This window comes from Cryptomeria japonica, chromosome 3, assembly GCF_030272615.1.
Source record: "Cryptomeria japonica chromosome 3, Sugi_1.0, whole genome shotgun sequence".
Taxonomy (NCBI): Eukaryota; Viridiplantae; Streptophyta; class Pinopsida; order Cupressales; family Cupressaceae; genus Cryptomeria; species Cryptomeria japonica.
The window spans coordinates 550,796,485-550,811,306 of NC_081407.1; positions in this window are offsets into that span (position 1 = coordinate 550,796,485).

A 14,822-nucleotide genomic window follows, 5' to 3' on the forward strand; every position below is an offset into this window, starting at 1 on the left:
ACATAACACGAAGAACATCACCAGTTCAATAAAATCACCAAGAACTTGCACAATGATCAATACAGATCATCAAAATAAATAGGACATACTTAGGAAACACCAACAATCATGTTAGAGTCATTAGTAATTGTTGTATCAACACCACTTATCAAATCTTCATTGATCAACATCTGAAACTCAGGAGTACTGAAACAATAACAAATATCACAAAAAAAGATAACTTGCAGAGAACCAAATCACAAACCATTTGAAAATAAGATACACAAGACCATCCCAAACAATCTCCCAAAATCTCAGCTCAAGATCTGATCACATCAGAATATACCGAAGGAAATATTGAACTTTGCAAGGTGCTGATCAGAAAAACCAAACTGCAAACCGGATCATATGATATGATCTATTAAGCTTTCTGGGTCACCAAAACCAATATAGAAGAATATGATAATACTAGAAATAATCCATACACTAAACCATGATCCCAGTAAATGAATCTGCAATCACCAGAGCAATAAATCATAGGAATATGTTGACATCAATGACAACAACATATCCTAGCAGCAACAATGTCTAACAAGTAGCACATTTCATACTTGGGAATCTGACTGATGGAGCACATATTATTGCCTAGAAATTTGTTTAGGAAATCTTTCGATTGCATGCAATACATGAGAAAATCATCTCTGATAGAGATGCCAAGATGACGTCCATATTTTGGCAAACATTATTTGCAGCATTGGGAACACAACTAAACATTAGCTCAACATATCATCTAGAGATGAATAGTCAAACAAAAAGACTAAACCAAGTTTTATAAGACCTCTTAAGGATGTATTGCATGGATCAATAGTATAAATATGAAGAGTACCTTCATCTAGTAGATTTTTCTTATAACAACTCATATCAATCTTCCAAAAAAATGATACCTTTTGAAGCATTGTATTGGTAGGAAATACATAACCCCCCTCAATTGAGAGAGGTTAAGAGGATAGAATCACCCTTGGAATGGAAATGCTTAAGGAAATTGAGGATCAAGTGAATTTGATCAAGCAAAGGTTAGCAGAGGTTAACAATTGACAGAAGAGTTACACCATGTTGCCTTCAACTTCCATCCAATCCTAGGTAGCCCTCCTATGGATACTATGTGTGAATTTCATAAATTATTTTGCATTGACATCTATATTTAATTCTTTCAAGAATTAAATATTATGCAAAGCAATTAAATATCTCAGGTGAAATTAATTCTTAATTATTATGAAAGTAATATTATGTTATGTGCGGGTGAAATTAAGTTACATAGTTTTTATCTTAGGTGAATTATTTCTTTCTAGAATTAATTATTATAATGTGCAAAATCACATTATGAGCGAACCACTCAGAATAAGTTATGAGCCAACCACTCGGAATACTCAAGGTGCATAAGTTACAACTACATAACTATGAGGTTACGCAATTTAAGATCTAGTGGGACTAGTATGTAGACGAAAATGCCACATGGAAAGATTATGAAGAAATCCATTAGGAAATTTCCCCATCTATTAAAAAACTATTGAATTTTTCTTTTAATAATATGAACTTGATATTGTTTGAAATTTTAATATATGTTTAATAAAAATCATCGAGGACAATGATTCACTAGGGGGGAATATGTTACTTCCTACTTCCCTAACTTTGGAATTTTGAATACTATTATGTCATTATGATTGGATAGATAGGTTAATATTTATTTTCTCATGTGGATGAAAACACTTAATGAATGGGAAATGATTGAAGAAATAAGTTTAATAATTGATGTTTCTTATGTAAAAATTATTAATGATTAAGAATTGAATAACCGATTTTCTTTCATGTGAACAAGTGGATGCGGGATGTGCACTACCCTCAGAAGGAAGGGAGATTATCACCAAGGAGAGGATTGCAGATACTATAAATGAGCATTGCCAATGATACCTAGGTTTGGTTAATTAGACATACATCTTGAGCATCTCGACCATAGTTTAGTAAGGTCCATATCACCCTATTGAGGTCAACCTTGAGTCAATTTTTCACCCTTGTACCGCTAGGTAGTTGGTTATCCTAAGTCTGAGCCTATTATTTTGTTGTGCTGGATATTTTTATTAAGGTATCTCTCTCTCTTTTGATTATGGCTTAGTGAGGATATATATGTATATATATATATAGATATATACATACATATATATAGATATATACATACACACACACACACACACACACACACACACACACACACACACACACACACACACACACACACACACACACACACACACACACACACACACACACACACACACAGATATACATACATATATATACATATATATATACATATATACAAAATATCCAACACAAAAAAATAATATACATATATAGATCATATCCCATATATTGGGGCACAAACATGAGGTGTATATAGGTCTCTCTCTTGTTTTATGTTTATGGGTTGGTAGCACTGCATTATGTATCATGATTCGTGTTAAAGACCACCGATAGTGGATGTGGTGCCCACCAACTTGGTGGTCGAGCATTCTTGTAACTTTTATATATTTTGGTTAAAGATGTTGGTGCTTAGAAAGTGCTTGATATCAAGTTCATTGTTATTTTATTTGGCATTTGATGATGCCATGGGGGTTACTCTAAACTTGGAGTAGTGTAATGTTATTCTATGTAAAACTTTGAGCTTGAGCTCAGTGATACTGCTCTTTTGGGAGACTTTTGTTGTGGTCAAGTTGCCTCTTGGTGATACTATTGAATCTTTTTATTGAGAAGAACTAGCTTTTGAGGCCATTTCATTATCATTGTGTTGGGGTGGGTCTCAGTGTGCTATGGATTTAACTCTATGTGGGTAGTTGTTGTTTGGGAGAGAAGTTGAGGTGGTTGTCTTGAGCCGTGGGAGCCTTGAGGCGGATTTCTCTTCTAACATTTCCAGGCAAGAGATTTTAAATTTCTCTATTCTAAATGTCTTTCTACAACATGCATTTATCTTTTCATGTTGTTTGATTCTGAAAGATACCGTTTTGGATACACATAGTTAATGTTTAATCTTTAATTAGTATTTTGTTATGAATATTTTTATAACTATTGAAAGGTGGATTGGTTTGCAGACTTCCTTCAACATACTAAGTTTTAGTATGGTTGGAGGAAACTCTACAAACTTTGACCCAACCATGAATTAGACGGATGTGTATCTCTTTGTGGTTAAGTTGATTCTTGATGTTGAGCTTGAATCCTTTTTTATGAGATTGATTAATGTATTCTTGTTGTGATGCATTGTTTACCTTAAACTAATTATAGAACAAATCAGACTGTGTTACAATTAGACGGTGTTATAATGATTTCTCTTAAGTATTCATTAATTGTGTTACAATTAGACTTTGTTATTAGATTTAAGGTTTAGTGGTTTCCTTTTTAGTCTAATTAGCATGTTGATTTTTCTCTCATATACAACTTTTATTATTATTTGGAATAGGATCATTGGATGCTACATGGATGGTATAATTTGTTCTAGATGAGCTTTGGTGTAATCATATGCCTTTGCAAAATAATCAATATTATTAGAGGAGATACTCTTGTTAGAGGAATGTTCTTTTCTATGTTTAGGGAATCGATCCTTGGATGTATTAAGATCAATATTTGTTGCGGGAGGAGTGTCTTCAATATCAATATCACTATTATCTATAAGACCTTGGATCAAAAGTTTCAATTTAACGTAGCTTGATGTTTGATGTCCTCTATATCTACGAGTCACAAAATTTATTTTATTTATACCATGGTCTTTTTACTATTGGTTGGTTGTTGATTTTTACCTCCAATTAATGTTATCATTTTAGCTTGAACAAGTTTTTGCAAGCCACTTTCAAAGGATTCTCCAGAGGGAGTAAATTTTCTTCTAGGATTGTGATTTTTCCTTGAAGTGTTAACTTGTCCAAAAAGTGTAATACCTTGAATGTTTTCTGAAATGTTAGAGGGAGATTGAATAACTTTAGAATCTACTACACCATCATTAACAATATTCTTGTTATTATCCCAAAGGTGAGGATTATTATTATATGTAGAAGGGTTGTCCTTTTTGTCCTTATAAATCTTCACAAGACCTTTAGCAATAAGGGCATCTTCAATTTTTATACCTTTTTCTATGATTGCATCAAATGTTTTAGGAGATTGTATCTTCAATTGAAAAGATATTTTTGAATTTAAGTTTTGAATTCTTGTTATTATCCCAAAGGTGAGGCTTATCATTATATGTAGAAGGGATGTCCTTGTTGTCCTTATAAATCTTCACAAGGCCTTTAGCAATAAGGGAATCTTCAATGGTGATACATTTTTCTATAATTGCATCAAATGTTTTAGGAGATTGTATCTTCAAGTGAAAATATATTTTTGAATTTAAGTTTTTGAACAAATTTTTTGACAAGTTGTTTCTCAAGAAGGTGACAAGAAAATTTACTTGTTATATCTCTCCATTGTTGTAAGAAAGAAGCAAATGTCTCTCCATTTCTTTGTTTTGTGTTGTATATTTCATTCATAGAAAATCGATGTTCAATGTTGTAAGCAAAGTATGAAATAATTTTTTCTGCCAAATCATGAAAGGACTTAAACCCATGAGGTAAATATGAAAACCACTCAATATCTTGTCCACCCAATCTTCTTGGAAAGAGGTGCATAAGATACATATCATTGTGAGATACTTCAATGCAAGATAGATAAAACTCTCTTACATGCTCCCTAGGATCACCCTTTCCTTTATACTTGTCAAATTTAGGAACCTCAAAGTGTTTGGAAAAAGGTATCATATGTATAGACATATCAAAGGGACAAGGGTTTATGTATTCAAGTGTATAGCTCCTCTTAGTGTAACCCATTTTTATATCTATCATCTCTTGTTGCAAGATCTTTATTTGGAATGCCAAGTCATGTAGGGGTATTAGTGGGAACAGGTTGAGGTTATTAGCAGAAATGGGTGGTTGACTTTATGGGATGTAAATGGAGGCAAGAGATTGAGTAGGTGGAACCAAATGGTTGAGTTGGTGGAGCATAGTTTTGATAAGTATAAGAATGAGAGGGCATGGGTTGAATTTGGTTGAGGCATGAGAGGGCATTGGTTGATATTGTTGGTAAGTTGATGCATGAGAGTCATTGGTTGACTTTCTTGGTGACTGGAAATGATGTATTATGTGGTTTTTTGTGCTATGGATGAGGATGAAAGGTGAGATGTTACTTGGCTTGATTGTGAAGGGTTTTGTGGAATAAAAATGTCTATTAATAGAGGAGTGGACAATGTCATGGGAAATGATGGATTTCGTGTAGATTAGTCTTTAATACTAGAGGCATCAAAATAAGAAGTTAGCTTGGCACTGTTTTGAATTAGAAACCCAAAATAGTAATTAGGATTTGAATTAAGGACCATTTCCAACACTTCCTCTTATGTCTTCCAATGTTGGTTCATGTTGTTCATGTTCTTTAGAAGAGTATTTGATGAGGTTGTATGTTCACCTTGTGAAATAGGCATTTTGTGAGAGTTTTATAAAGGAGATGATTGTGAAGGTGTTCCATTTTTGACATCTCCTTGACTTTATTCCATGTTTTAATTATGTTGTGATCTTGTTGTTGTCATATAAATATGTGATATCTTGAATAAGAATGGATACTTTGATTTTGATGAAAAGTACTTGTTGCTTCAAAGCTAAAATTGATCAATGTTAAGATAGATCTCCAAAACAATAAAGATAATGATAAAAGTGAAATATATCACTTAAGATTAGACAAAGATTCAAAAGCCAACATATTCAACAAAGATACAATATAGGTCTTCAACTTGGAATAGGCTTATGAGACAAAGAAAAAAGCTAAAAATGACCAAATGATAAAGAAAAAGATTAGAGACCCAACTTGAACATTAATGAATTTGAGAAATGAAATGGAAATATTCCCAAATCCTGATCTTGGTCACTAAAAATTATTAAGACATACAATTTTTGGTTCACTTTTTAAAATTTAAAAATAAAAATAAAAATTTCAAGTTTCTTTTTTTAGAAGTTTTTATTTCTTTGATAGTCGTTTTGATTGAATGTTTTCCTGACAAGAGATTTAAACAACAAGATAGATAATGACACTTTCAAAAGCATTAAAATATAGATAAAGATAAAATAATTGTTCATTTAAATTACTTAATTTGATTTGATACAATGCAAGAGAATAAAAGAAGGCACTTCACGTATGGCTCAATTTTGATATTTGTCCCCTTTTGGTTTTATGTAGGGAAGGTAATTTAAACAATCAAGAACATAAGATACATAAAAACTCCTAATTAATTGGGACTATCAATCCTTTTATGTAAAAGAAAAGATGGAAAAAATATTCAACCAGTATTCACAAACTCAACAAGAGGTATCCTATATATACTGCAAGGTAATGTTGAGGCCTAAATCCATATATGAAAGAGAATAATGCCAAATAGTTAGGTGGAGAGGGTAACCCACTCTCCACCTTCACTTTTCTAAGGTATAAAGCTCTTAGAGGCTTAGCTCAGATTGACAAGATTCCATTTCCAAGAGGCATGCCTTTCAATTCACCCCCCACTCTTTATACTCCATCGAAACATTGGAGTTGAGGTTGTCTCCTAGAGTGACCACTTCTCTAGGTATGCCCCCTAAAAAGAAAAAGAAAGATCACTTATTTTTTATCACTTAAGATCATCCGTAGGACGTTGGAGGAGAGCATATGTAAGTATACCTTGGGGATGAAAAAATAATGGTTTATTTTAAGCCCAAATGAAAATATGAAATGTTGTTTTTAAACTTTATTTAAATGTGAAGAATACATCCAAAGCAAGATGATTTAAAACAAAAAAAGATTTTATGATTGATAGATAGATAGATAGATAGATAGATAGATAGATAGAAAATACTACATGATCATTTAAAAAATGTAAATTAAAGGGTTTAGAACAAGTGCATCTAGATTTAATGCTTTTTAATCTCATTATGGTGAGCTTTGAGCTAGCTTTTATCAACCTCAAATCAACAGTGTGAAAACATTCCAAACATGATAGTCCAAAGCAAAGAATTGTATTGCACAAATTTATTCTTTATGATAATAAAAAATATATAGAACTCTTTCAAGGATCATAAAGTAATATTGTGATGCAATAAAAAATATGTAAAGAAAATATAAGCTCATCACAAGATTACAATTTCAATTTTTTGCTTTTGACCTAGTCAAGAAAGATTCAATTATTTTGCAATATTTTTTTACCTCAAAAAAGAAAATGCAAAGAAGATACCCTATTGAATTTCTAAGAAATTTTTTAAAATGTAAAAATTTCATTCTGAAGTCTTTAATTTCTATCATAGAAAGTAGATTTATGAAAAAACCCTAATTCTCAAAGATAAAATTTTAAATTGATTATTTGACATCAAAATTAAAAATTTAAAGAATAGGCCCCCTTCAGAATTTTGAGATCTTTCTATAACTAAATTTTTTTTTAAAAATAAATGTTGATTTGCAACTAGAAATTAAGATTTATGAAAATCATAAAACCATCATAACTCACTCAAAAATAATGATCTAGACTTGATTTTTGGATCGTAGGCTCTCAAGATGATCCTTAACCTTCTGTAAAAAATGTAGAAAAATTCACAATTGTTTGAGAGATATGATAGAATCTTTGAAAACCTTAGGGTATTGTATTGAACTTTGTCTACATAAGGTTAGTCTTGAAATTTTTTGAATAGAAAAACAAGATAAGGTTAGAAAAAAGTCCAAAAATATGGATCAAATAGGGATGTGGGTCCCACCGGGTGTGCCAAAAATGTGAAAGGTATGAAAATGTGAATTATAATAAGGACATGAATGCAATGAAAGATACAAACTCATAATGCATATAATCAAATTTAAATGAATTCTAAGATGTATGCTCAAACCAAATGATAAATAATAGTACCAACATAGACCTTAGGAGATTCCATTGTTACTTCAGATTTTCTTGAATTATTTGATATGTGGGCTTCTCTTCAAAATTGCATAACCATGATTATGCAATAATATGATAATTAAGGATAGATGATTGATAATTTCTTGCTCTTGATTGAGAATACTCATGAAAATGATAATTTGACTATAGTGTAGATGTTCAAAAGAGCTAGGAGTGCTCTTGAGAATAATGCTAGCAAGGGAAATGAATGAGTGAAGGTATTACTTATATGCTTCACATAATATTTGATCAATGGTAGATATCAAATGGCAAGATAAATGGATGAGAAAAAAGGAGAGATGGTAGGACCTATAATGTACATGGACTGATGAGGTGGAAGGATAAAGAGGGCGTAAATGCATAGAGAAAATAAATAAATTATTTGAATTTATTTTATTTGAGAGGGAAGTGTTATCTAATCAAATAGTTTTTGAAAATATTAAATTATAGAGGGACAAAAGATGAATTAACTAAATAAAATTATTTAATTAATAGTAGAGGGAAATAGTCCAAATCAATTAAATATTTACATATTACTTAACTAATAATGGAGGAAAAATGATAAATTAATTAAATAGTTAAAAACTATTTAGTTAATAGAGGAAATGTTACCTTAATTAAATAATTAAAAATTATTTAATTAATATGGAATAAGAATTAAAGAGAAGGGGATGCCAAAATGAAAATGATTGTCATTTTTTGATTTCTACAGTACTACTGGTAAATACACACCATTATTCAATGAACAAAACAATCCTTAAATAATTCAAGTTTTGACATACTTATACATTATTGCTTCATAGAAAGTTGCAACTTTCTCAATTCTACAAGGAAAAACCAGGTGCTCTCAATGGACATTTCTTAGTTTTAATTTTTATAGGTCATATGAAAAAAGGCTTGAAGATGATTAAAATTTCTAGGAGGGAGTGTTGTATTTTCAAGGCTAGAAATTGCCACATGTTATTACCATAAAGACCTTTATCCTCACAATCTCACCAGTTTTTCACCTACAAGACTATGGCCTACATATTCATTTACCGTATCCTTGCTCTGTGTTTTATTTTTCTATTATCAAGACATGATAATTATCATAAAAAATTCTTCCCTTCATGGAGTGTGCATTATTGGCATGATTTTCATATAATGATCTCTCCACTATCCTTTATCAACTCTTCCTATACTTAACTTTGAATTGTTTATTCATGAAATTCCTTGTTATGTACCCAAAATTCTAAAAATACGGACATTTGATTGTCTTCTTATCAAATAGGTCCTTGCTAACATTTGGTTTTTTTTATTTTTATGTTTCAATATTGCATCATTTTAAAGGTTGTCATCATCCATAGTCCTTAGCAATGTCACACATCTCTCTTTGATGATTTGAACTCTCTTTCCCTTTTAACCTTAAGACCCTATTCTTATTGTATTCCTTCAAAGACTTGAAAATCTATACTATCCACATTATCTTTTATTATTTATGTTTGGTATCACTGCCTTTATGATTTTTAGGCTTCAAGGCCTATTTATGGCCTGCCTTTGGTATAAGGGCTTGTTATCCCCTTCAAAAAAATCTCATAGATAATCTTGTTTGTTGTTTAAACCTCCAAAATTCTTCATGTCAGTGTCATATCTCTTATTTGGTCATTGAATATCATTATGAATGACTAGTAGGATTATTTTATTGTCTTATGAACCTTATCTATACCAATTATCATTATAGTCTTCTTATTCATGCTTTCATACCTATCCATTTTATATTCTTGACCTTTAATTGTTATCTCTTAGTAAATTGTCATAACATTATTCATATACTTGTCTACTATGTTTGAAATTTATCTCTTGAAATTTGCTCATTGACCACTACCATGACTTCTTGACTATCTCATAAAATCCTTATCTTATTCATTGTTTAAATATTGCCCCTATTCATGTTTTGGTCGTAATTTTTTTTATCTCGTAGCATCATAAATTGTACACCCTTAATTGAGTGGTACAATTCCACGCTTAGGTAAGCACCTACCTTAGTGTGTTTGCATCTTGCATTTAAAATTCTCTTTAAGTATTTAATTAACTAATTTATTTAAAAATCTTAAGTCTTCTTTTATCATTCTACACATCATAAAATTGGGCCCTTTACCCTAAGTGTGCCCCTTTTTATTTTATTCTTTCAATTAATTAAATCATCAAATACCCTAATTATGTCCTATTTCGATCTTCAAGGCCCGATTTCACATATCTAGACATCTCAAATTCCCATATACTCGTAGAATTAACTTTAAAATCACAATATCTTGCTTCCCTGAAAATTTGGCAAAAAGTTGGCCAGATTAGGTAGCTAAGTTGGGTGGTCTTGACTTTTTCTCCCTGAATTTTGGGAGCATGTTTTGGTGGTATTTTAATGTTTAAATCCAAAAAATTGGCAAAAATATCCTTTCTAGGTTAGCCTATGACTCAAAACTATTAGGTCCCGGAGACAACTGAGAGGCGGGGGGGGGAAGGGGGGTGGTCAATCAGTTGTCCAATAAATTCAACCAAAATCAACTTAACCAAGACTTAATGCTTAATACCGGTAAACCAAACTTTATGCCGGTAGACAGTCTTAACCGTTAATTGCAATACTGGTAAAGATTAATGCATGAAACAAAAAGAAAATAACATCCACAACACACAACACCAATGTTTGTACGTGGAAATCCTGTAAAGGGAAAAACCACAGTGGGAAGCCTTACCCACAATCAAATGATACTACTGTAGATAGTATGTGTTTACAATATGGATTCTGCACATGCAGAAAGGCCAACTGCCTAGAGCTCACTGCTCAAGCACAAAATGAGAGTCACATTGACTACAATTGGATGGTTAAATCCAATGATAATGTACTGCACAAAATAGCATCTTCATATGCTAGATTCAGTAATAGTGTAGTTCTAATTTCCTTCACAAAACCCTCCTTCAACCTTCAAATGATGTATGCGTGTATAGCTCTTCTTATTTTTGCATATACTCTATTACAATTCTTTTTCCCAATCGCATATCGATCTTACAAATAAGATCTTACATATATACCATAACCTAAGACCAATTGAATAGGTCGGCTCACTAAATGATATTACAATAAAATCAATTACAAACAAATCAATATTCGATTCATGATGTCAGCTCAATGCATTTACAATAATAATAAATCATCTCTATAACATGTTGTGCTAATCTGGAATAGATGTGACTGCCGATGCTTATCCTGGACCTATTTGCCGGTAACAGTAAATATGAAAACCCGAATAAACAAATAACCAAATCGCCAAAAGAAATTTATCGAATAATGTCTTCGACATAACCAAGTAGTTTCCAAGTCATTCCATGTGCCGGTGAACAATATAATCTATCGGTGAACCAAATACCAGTGTCTTGCATAAGTCTCTGTCTTGTCGGTGAACATAACCAAAGTTCTCCAAGTGCTGATAAGTGTTGACAAGTAATGATAGGTGTTGACATCAATGACAAAACCATATCAACATATCCAAAATACCAACAATCTCCCCCTTGGCATTGATGGCAACACAAGATGGAAAATCCATCAAAGTGCCAAAAACTAAAAACCAAAAATCTCCCAAAGAGATCATTAACCAGAAATTAAAAATGCATAATATCTCTCTCCAAAGTAGTAATCTCCCCCTAGGAATAATATGTGTTATCCATGTGTTTTTCCATATCAATCTCTCCCCCTTTGACATCAAATGCCAAAGCAATACAAAATACCAACTCATTCAATATACCAACTACCCCCCCTGAAAAGTAGCTCTCCTCATCAAAGCCAGAAAAAAAATTATCTGTTAATTTTGCCGGTTGATGACAAACATCAACTGTCTAAGTCTCTACCGGTGGGGGTAGGACTCCAAGTTGCTCTCTGAGATACTCAAATGTTTCCTTAGGCAAAGGCTTAGTAAAAATATCTGCAATCTGCTCTTTAGTATTCACATAAACCAATTTCACTTCTTTTTCTTCAACATTCTCCTTTAGAAAGTTTAGTTTGATAGAAACATGTTTAGTTTTAGAGTGAAGTACTGGGTTCTTTGATATATCAATTGTTGTTGTATTGTCACAGTAAATAGTTATAGGTTCCTTGCAATTTACCTTTATGTCTTTCAACATTTGCTTGATCCATAATACCTATGTACAGTTAGTTGCCATTGCAACATATTATGATTCTGCTGTTGATAAACTTGTATAACTCTGTTTCTTGCTCAACCATGAAATTAGTCTGCTGCCAAGAAAAAATGCTCCACCGGTGGTGCTTTTTCTGTCATCCATATCTCCTGCCCAATTAGCATATGTGTATGCACATAAGTCAAAGTTTTCATCTCTAGGATACCACAAACCAAGATTTGTAGTGCCTTGTAGGTATCGGGAAATCCTTTTTACTGTTGATTCATGATTTTCTTTAGGATTACTCTAAAATCTTGGAATAATACGTACTGCATTCATAATATCAGGTCTTGTTTGTGTCAAATATAGTAAACCTCCTATCATAGATTTGTATCTTGTCGGATTAATAGGTGTAGAATCATCCTTCAAAGATAATTTATCATTTGTAGTCATAGATGTGCTTACTAGTTTACAATTCTCCATGCCAAATTTCTTTAGTAATTCCTTCAAGTACTTAGATTGACATTGGAATATACCTTTATCAGTTTGTGAAATTTGCAATCCTAAAAAGAATTTTATCTCTCCAATCATAGACATTTCAAATTCTTGCTACATTTTGTTAAAAAAATCTTTACACAAACCATCTTCTCCTCCAAAGATTATATCATCAACAAAAACTTCAATAACCAATATGTCATCATTAGTTACTTTGTAGTATAGATTGTTGTCTGCATTACCTTTTGTGTAACCAAGCTTCAAAAGATATTTGTCCAATCTTGCATACCAAGCTCTAGGAGCTTGTTTCAATCCATATAAATCTTTCCTTAACCTGCAAACCATGTCTTTGTTATCTATTAAATAAAATCCATCAAGTTGCTCAATGTAAACTTCTTCTTCAAGATCTCCATTTAGAAATACACATTTAACATCCATTTGATATACTTTATAGTTCTTGTGTGCTGCAAAAGCCAATAAAAGTCTTACTGCCTCAATTCTAACTACCGATGCAAAGGTTTCATTGTAATCAATTCCTTCTTTCTGAGAATATCCCTTACACACCAATATTGCTTTGTTTTTTATTACCATTCCATCTTCATTAAGTTTATTTCTAAAACCCCATTTAGTTCCAATTACATTTTTGTCTTTAGGCCGGGAAACTAATGACCAAGTGTTATTCCTTTCTATTTGTTCCAATTCATCTTCCATTGCTTTAATCCAATATTTATCTTCACATGCCTCATTAATTGATGTAGGTTCAATTTGAGAAATAAGACATACCTCTTCATTTTCCAATCTTCCTCTAGTCATAACTCCTTGAAATTTGTTTCCAATTATCTGATCTTGAGAATGATTCAATCTTACATATCGGGGTGTTTTTGCTTGTTGTTGTTCTTTAGTGACTATTGAATCTCCAAATGATGCCAGTGTAATTGGATCACCATTTTGTACTGGTGTATTCATAATAGGTTCATTTGTGATTATCTCAATTGCCGGTTCAGAGTTTGTGTACCTTGAATTTCCTCTAAATTGTTCATCAATCTTCACATTTGCACTCTCAACAATTTTCTGCAATCTTTTGTTAAAACATCTATATGCCTTGCTCTTAGATGAATAACCAAGAAATATTTCTTCATCACTTCTAGGATCAAATTTTCCAATATACTCATCTCTTCTAATATAGCATTTACTTCCAAATATTTTGAAATTTTTAATAGTAGGACTATTACCAAACCATAGTTCATGTGGGGTCTTACTAGTTTCTCCTCTGATGTGAACTCTGTTGAATGTGTAAATTGCTATATTGACCACTTCTCTCCAGTATATATGAGGTAGATTTGCTTCTGATATCATACTTCTGGCTGCATCCAAGATAGTTCTATTTTTTCCTTTCTACAACTCCATTATGCTGGGGTGTTTGGGGTGCTGACAACTGTCTTCTGATCCCATTCACTCATAGAATGCATTAAATTCCTTAGATGTGAACTCACCTCCTTGATCTGATCTCAAACATTTGATTTTATTGTCGGATTCATTTTCTACCATTACCTTGAATAGTTTGAATTTCCCAAATGCTTCATATTTTTCTCTGAGAAAAGTAACCCAACACATTCTAGAATAGTCATCAATGATTATCATAAAATATTTGTCTCCTTGTATACTTCTAGTTCTTGCTGGACCACATTAATCAATATGAGTTAAATCAAGAACATTGTTAGACTTCTCCAGAATACTCTTGAAAGATGCTCTAACTTACTTTCCAAATTGACATTCCTTACATACCGGATTGTGAGGTTTAACAATCTTAGGTAAATCTCTAACTGCCTTAGTAGTACTTATTTTTACAATGCAATCAAAATTTACATGACAAAGTCTTTTATGCCATAACCAACTTTCATCAATATGTGCAATCAAACATGATTTCTCATTGTTGTGCAAATGAATGATATTATCTTTAGTTTGATTACCGGTTGCAATTTCCAAACCAGTTCTGTTTAAGATTTTGCATTTACCATTCTTGAATTGTAACTGAAATCCTTTCTCAACTAATTGACCAACACTCAAAAGATTATGCTTCAGACCTTCAACATAGTAAACATTATCAGTATTGTGCTTACTGTCAAAAGATATAGTGCCTTTTCCTTTGATCAAACAAGCTTTATCATCTCCAAATCTTACTAGACCTCCA